This window comes from Triticum aestivum, chromosome 4A (assembly GCF_018294505.1).
Source record: "Triticum aestivum cultivar Chinese Spring chromosome 4A, IWGSC CS RefSeq v2.1, whole genome shotgun sequence".
Classification (NCBI taxonomy): domain Eukaryota; kingdom Viridiplantae; phylum Streptophyta; class Magnoliopsida; order Poales; family Poaceae; genus Triticum; species Triticum aestivum.
In genome coordinates this window covers 739,021,865-739,029,923 of record NC_057803.1, presented here as the reverse complement: position 1 = coordinate 739,029,923, position 8,059 = coordinate 739,021,865, and positions in this window count along the sequence as shown.

Below are 8,059 nucleotides of genomic sequence, written 5' to 3'. Positions count from 1 at the left end.
TTAGGTCAATGGTGCTGTTGAGCTCGTACCTTATGCCACCATCACTGCGGTCGAGCTGTAGGGCGATGGCGAGAAGTTTCGTGCTGCTGTTGTAGCTCACCAGCGCAATCATCGGCTCGGTGCGATCTGTGAGTGTGCCCATGGGCAGCACCTCCACCACAGTCGAGTTGATGGAGTTGACATCGATCCCGATGTGATCGGTGCTCGGGTCCCAATTATTTTGGAACGTGTCAAATTCCACCGCTATCACAGCCGGAGTGGCCCCGGTGCTTCCTTTGACGAGACCGAGGAGACCACCGCCACCATAGACCGGCACTTCTAGTTGGTAGGGGCAGAGGAAGAAGGCGATCCCGTCGCTGGGTTTGTATGTGACGCCGGAATTTCCGGGTAACTTCTTGATGGCGAAGGAGAAACGTGTCGTGAAACTTGTCACCTCGCCGGTGGCCTTGTCCCAGAGGAGCACTGGCATGCTATATGAGGCCCGGCCCACTGCGTCGGCTATTCCTTCCTCTCTAGGGTCGGGATTCTGGGTGAGCTCGATCAGGCCATTATCTTGTTGTGCAAGAGTTGCAGTTCCATCGGTTGTGATGTTGGAACGATCGAAAGTGCGAGGGTCGGAGAAGTTGTAGCTGAATGACAGTGGTCTACAGGGAGGTAGCGCGGAGATGAACAAGAATGAGATGAGGAGGAGGACAAGTGATGTTGAACTCATTGCCACTACCATCAATTTGGGAAGAAACACAAATGGACGGGGCATGGGATGAAGAAGACGCATTCCACATGCTTGTAGCCAGCTGGTTACTTAAGTTGAAATGAATCTCACACATCATATAATCCTCTCCGCTCCCATCTGTCATGTCAACACGACAACAACATGCGTGGGAGCCCACCATTCACTGATTAATTACCTGCAAGTTTATCTTTTAGTTTCTTGTTCACTAGTTTGGCTTATGGGAGAAAACAACAACAAAATAATTTACCTTGAGCTTGGTCATGATATATTTAAAGAAAAGAAAAAAGTTTGTTGATGTGTGTCCTTTTAATATTGATCCTGACATGATTTCTGAAGAGAGAAAAAGAAAATGTTATTAGTATGCATTTTATTAATATTATCTATGCCAATGACATGGAAAGTTGTAAGTTTGGCGAGGGCAAATTGGAAAACTCTTTTTCTATTGATGATGATGCCTATGATATGCCCAACAATTAGGCCATGATGCTCACAGAACCAACCCAAGAGCTGTTGCCCAGAGTTGAGAGAAGCTTTGGGCAATACAAAAGTTTTAAATAGCCAACTATAGTTAGGGTATAGCTCAACTATAGCTGTTTGACCAGGGTGCCGCTAAGTGACCAGCTAGAGGATTCATGTATAATTGTGCGATAAAATATGAAATGGCCGGATATAACATCGCTATAGACCCACGACAGCTGATTTGGATCGGAGGATCGCCGCTGTTTGGCATAGCCCGCTATCTAAGACAATGGACAATACTTGGATATAGCTATCATCACAGGCACAGTAATTAGCTTAAGCCATAACCTGATATATGTGGGAATTCACCAACCCTGCAGAACGAAGTCGGTCAAATTAAGCAGCCGAAGCAATTTCACATGTATAAAACGAACCAATTGAGAGAGATGTTTGGATTAACACACTTGTTTGTTTCAGAAAAAGTTTAACTGGTGATCAATATACATCTGCGCGGCACAGCTGTCTCTCGTCGTATTATGAAATTTCCCACCCATGTCCCTACAAGTTGCCACACATTAAAACAGAAACAGCTACCGTGCATGACTGGGTCTTGATTAAGATTATATTGTTATGCAGAACTAGCATACAACCTATGTGGAAACAAAATCAAGGAAAATGACTCTTGGACTAATCTACATAAGTCTTGGTCCCATTTGTTTAAAAATAATGGCCGGCTACTGCATCTTCTTTGGTCGCTTTACGGTGTTCAGTCTCAAATGTGGAAACAACCCAGAAGTCAAACATATGAGATATTTAAAATCCTCCACGGAGGATATAAATATGAAGGTTTGAGAAAAACAAACAGGCTGGTGCTACTTTGTAGTGTAATGACCTGTATGAACCCCTATGTGGCGAAGTTTCTGACTGGAGTTCGGATGCAACCTCCGGAACGAACGACAACAAGCATCAGAGATGTCCTTGGGACGATGGTGGCCTCCTCAGTATGACGCACACATCATAATTGTCCAAACCTTAATGTTGGGCGAGGGATGGAAGTATTCATGCAAACAACCTACACTCAACCAGTGCATACATTAGGAAATTTCCAATCATGTTCCTACAAATCCCCACACATTAAACTAAATAGAAATTGCTACCTGATATATCACCTCTTTGAGTTGCCGTGAATGAACCAGTCCTGATAGGAATAAATAATTATACAGAACTAGCATACAACCTATGTGGAAACAAAATTAAGGAAAATGACCCTTGGGCTAATCTGCATAAGTCTTGGTCCCATTGTTTAAATATAACAGAACTTCCTTGGTCGAATTAGGGAGTTATCTCTCAAATGTGAAAAGAGGAGAAGGAAAACATATGAGATATCTAAAACACTTCCGCTACGGCCAAGCTGTTATTTTTTTTCTCACAAACCTTTCATTTTTCTCTCAAACATATTAGGGAGTTATCTGGCACCACAAGCTGTTTGTTTTTTTTCTCTCAAACCCTTCATTTTTTTATCCTCCTGGAGGTTTTTAGATGCACACTCAATCGAGTGCATCCATTAGGAAATTTCCTACATTAAACTAAATAGAAACAGCTACCTGGCATCACCTCTTTTATTTGACGTGAACGAACTAGTCCTGATTGGAAATAATTATACAGAACTAGAATACAACCTATGTATTCGCAAAACAACAACAACAACAACAACAACAACAACAACATACAACCTATGTGGAAACAAAATTAAGGAAGATGACCCTTGGGCTAATCTGCATAAGTCTTGGTCCCATTTGTTTAAATATAATGGCCGGCTACTGGAACTTCCTTGGGCGCATTAGGGAGTTATCTCTCAAATGGGAAAACAGCGGAGAAGAAAAACATATGAGATATCTAAAAACCTCCACGGAGGATAAAAAAATGAAGGGTTTAAGAGAAAAAAGGTGCTAGTTTGTAGTGTAATGACCTGTCTGACGAACCCGTATGTGGGGAAGTTTCTGACCGGAAATCAGATGCAACCTCCGGAACAGCGTCAACAAGCATCAGAATGTCGACGGGCGGATGTGGTGGCCTCCTGAGTATGATGCAAACAACAGAATTTTACAAATATTAATGTTGACCCAGGGATTGAAGAATTCATTCATAAAACTTACACTGAACAAGTGCATACATTAGGATAAGAAGAAAACCATATTAATTCATTGTTCCAGAATCACTTGCACTACTCATCTTGGTGTTTCAAGACCGACAACAAGAGAGACAATGAAACAAACAGCCTACGAGCCTATGAATGAAGAATGACAGCGTGTGAACAAATAAAAAACAGAGTTTGATGAACTAATAGATTCATTCAAAATGGCATCTCTAAATCACTGGCGTCCAAGACGCAGCCGTATTAGAGTATGAAGCAGACTTCAAGGATCTTGTGGAGTTCGGCGTCATCAGGGTGGGCGGAAACTGGCCGGAGAGGAGAGGGCAGAGACTCAGAGGTGAATGATGTGGGAGTGGGAGCGGGAGCAGGCTGAGGAGATGACCTCGATTCCGACGGAGGATAGGTTTATGGGATCCCGCCTGAGAGCTCTGCCGGTAGATGGAGCGCAGGTGCGCGGCAGCGCTGACCCACGGAGGTGGGGGAGACACTGGCGGCCGCTGGAGTGGTAGCACATGGGCCTTTTGGGTAAGATTTTTTTTGTCAAAGTATGTGGGCTTATTTCTGCTTCTCGACGACACGTCCTAACTGGGCCTCCAGAATTTGGCCTGCAGATTCTTCTTCATAAAACCATATTTTCAAATTCCCGTAAAAAAACCACATTTTGAAAACACTGCAAACTATGCTCGGTGATGGCCCCTTTTTTTAGAGAAAAGGCATACGCCCGACTTTATAGATAAAGCCATAAGGCAGGTAGCAATAACAACGAAGGAAAGAGTCAACACACCAAGCCACAACGGAGGCCGGAACACAGAGTGAATAGTCAGGTACATGGCACCCACGCCAGTACACAGCACGCAGGCCAGAGGAAAATCATCCCACTACGATAAAAGCAAGCGCCCACCAAAAGCCCTTAATCATCCTGCGCTTGTCTGCATAATAGAGATGCCGTCGTCCGAATTTTGGAAGTCAGCCCCGATAGCGCCTCATGGTCGACGTCCTTAATCAATGATTTCCACTGCTGCAGGAGAGCACAGGATTGAAATAAGCAGTCAGCAGGCTTAGTAGGAAACACATGCTCAATAGTAAACTTGTTCCTAGTAGTTCAGAGGGACCAGCAAAGCGCTCCCAAGCCAACCCAGAAGATCCGCCTCGAAACACCAGAAAGGGTATGGCCAGAGAACGCAACTCGGCGAAGGAGGCAGGGGCCCAGGAGACCCTTAACCACTCCCGCACGCAGCTCCAGATGAGCTTAGCCAGGTGACAATGGAAGAAAATATGCTTCATGTTCTCAACATCACCGCAGAGGGCACAGAACTGAGAGCCTGGGCCATTTCTCTTTCGAATTTGATCAGACGAGGGCAACCGACGCCGGAAATCTTGCCACAGGAAGATTTTGATCTTAGGGGGAATGCGAGCCTTCCAGATCTGGGAGAAACGATTAGAGGGCGTGCCCCCAACAAGCTTAGAGTAGAGAGACTTAACCGAAAAACGACCAGAGGAAGACAGAGGCCAAATAACTGAGTCCCTGGTCGCCGAGAGCGAAGGGAAGAAGGCAGTAAGACGCTGCCAATCTTCGAACTCTTCAGGCGACAAGGAACGCTGGAAGGCCTGGTTCCACCCCTGGGAAGCTAACTTAGCAATAGAGATTGCAGGGTCCGAGCAGTAAGAGAAAAGAGTAGGGAAGGTCACTGTGAGAGGTGAGTCTCCACACCACCAGTCAAGCCAAAATCTAATCGAGGAGCCATCCCCCACTACAAATTTAACAAAAGACTGAAAAATCGGCCTAACTTTTACCAAAGACTTCTAGAACTGCGAGCCACCTCGCGGCACGGCAAACATCGGGCTCATGGAAGGAAAATATTTAGCTTTCAACATGTCCATCCACAGGGGCTGGTCCTCAGCACTCATAATCTTCCACCACCATTTAATAAGTAAACACTTGTTCATGATGGACGTATTAATGACCCCTAACCTCCCATGGTTTTTGGGGCGACATATCAATTTCCATTTAACGAAGCAATATTTGCGGCGATTGTCCGCCGCATTCTAGTAAAAAGCCCCCCGATGCTTATCAAAACTCGCATGGATCCCAGCGGACAGGAGGTAAAAGCCCATCAAGAACATGGGGAGGGAGGAGAGGCAGGCATTAATTAAAGCAACTTTACCCGCATTCAAGTTATATCTGCCCCGCCAGGGTAGAACCCTGTTGCCCATCTGGGGCAAAATATTTAGCATGAAGCACATCCGGGGAGATAGGAAGACCTAGGTACTTGAAAGGATAGGAGCCCAGCTTACAATTATGAAGGTGAGCCACTCGCATGGCTTCTGAATGGTCCACTCCCGTAACCACCACTTCACTTTTGGCAAAATTAATCTTAAGCCCCGACAACGCCTCGAAGCAAAGAAGAATAAACTTTAGGTGTGGTAGGCAGGCATCATTCAGCTCAACCATGATAATAGTGTCGTTCGCGAATTGGAGATGGGTCAGACCAGAGGGGATAAGATGAGAACTGACTAGAGAGATATGCCCCGAGGCAGCTGCCCTAGAAAGCAAACGAGACAGAGCATCCGCAACAAAATAAAAAAGGATAGGCGAGGCCGGATCCCCCTGCTGCAGGCCCCTACCATTGGCAAAGAATTTGCTCACCTGGCCATTAACCTTAATGGCAATGTGACCTAATGAGACCAACTGCATAATTCTATGGACGAGCGGACCCTCAAAACCTTTAGCCAACAGCACCCTACGCAGAAAAGGTCAACTCACCGAATCATAGGCCTTTTCAAAATCAAGCTTAAGAATCACCGCTTTCGACTTACGTATCTTAAGATCATGGACGATCTCATGCAAGCACAAGACACCATCTAGGATGAAGCGGCCTTTAATGAAGGGCGATTGGAAAGGACTGATGGTGCGGTGGGCAATGGGAGAGAGGCGAGAGGCCAACCCTTTGGCCGGAGATTTGGCAAAGTTATTAATAAGAGCAATTGGCCTAAATTGCGAAATCAGATCCGCGCCCTTGACTTTAGGAATAAGAGTAATGACAGCATAATTAAGGCAGGAAACATCCACCGTACCCAGCCAGAAACCTTGAATAACATTACAAATGAGACACCGCAACTGCGGCCAGAATTTTTTAAAGAAAGGGATTGAGAAACCATCAGGCCCAGAGGCAGCGTTCGGGTTAGCCGAGCTAATCACCTACCAGATCTCCTCGTCAGATAAGGGAACCATCAGGCCCAAGTTTTTGTTCGGAGAGAGTCTAGACCCTACATCCCAGAAACCAGAACACAGATCCACCCCATGATCAGGCTTAGAACCCAGGAGGTTGGAGTAGAAATCCACAATGTGATCCAAAATGAAAGCTTGATCCGAGATTCTAACGCCGTCAATTAACAGGGAGTCAATAAAGCATCTGCGGCGTCTACCATTAGCGATCGCAAAGAAGTAAGCCGTTATCGCATCCCCTTTCAAAGTCCAATTAAGGGCGCCACGTTGGCGCCAATAGATTTCCGACTGATGGTGCAGCGCCAACAAGGCATCTTCCAGGGCATATCGAGTAGCCCATTGAGAGGTGGAAAGACCAGAAGAGTCAGCAGAGAGATCTAGGACCTGGATTTGAGATTCAAGGGAATCCTTTTCTTTACGCACCTCCGATGCCCTATTTCTAGACCATCCTCGTAAGAATTTCCGAAGCTAATAGGATAGCTTATGCCAATCATCAAGAGGCCCAAAGGAGCGGCGAGGAGAAGTGAGAAAGATAGACATCTTAGAACCCACATATCACAAAAGCCCTCAACCACCAGCCAAGAGGCATCAAATTGGAAGTGAGAAGACGAGGCGAGAGCAAGGATACCCGCGTCAAGGACTAGGGGAACATGGTTAGACCCAACCGCGGGCCTGGCCTTAAGCAGAGCACGGGGAAACAAAGAATCCCAACGGACAGACATGAAGACCCTGTCCAGCACCGACTGGACAGGGGAAGCTTGATGATTAGACCACGTGAACCGCGGCCCCACCCTAGGAAGCTCACGAAGAGCACTATTGCTAATGAAATCATTAAAAGCATTGGCCAGAGGCCACGAGAAATTAGCATTGTTCTCGGTGATGGCCCCTGACTCAAAAATGTCCCTGGATCATTTTTATACCTTCTGATTCTGAATTAATCCTGCGTAATCCCCCGACAATTTTCCCTCCAATCTTTTTGCTGGTCAGCTATTTGGTGGAATGTAGACAACTACAAAGGTTAGGTCCGATTAGAAAAGAATCTTTGAAATAAATATGCCCTCTGATATAAGATACTCCATTGAAGGAGAAATTATTACTCTGGCATTTCTACGTACAACAATGAACAAGAATTCATCCGCAAAAAAAAGAAAAAAAAATACAATGAACAAGAATTACACGTCCTGGGTAGAGAAATGATTCCTCAAGCTATTCTACGTACAAGAATGAACAAGAATTATACATGATGGGTCCTCAGAAAACAGCTCACACATTTGGGCACACAACTAGATCATCGTAGATTAAGCATTGGTGTGTTCCCTACGGACCATTCTTTCCGCTCCTGCCCCCCAACCTAGGTGGCAGGAGGCGATATTGGCCGATCTGCTACCCTGCTCTTTGTAGAGTACTCTAGGCTGAGTAAAAAACTCCAAAGGCTTGGTTTTCAGCCATCCAAAGCTCACACATCACTGTTCTTTTACAGAAAAGG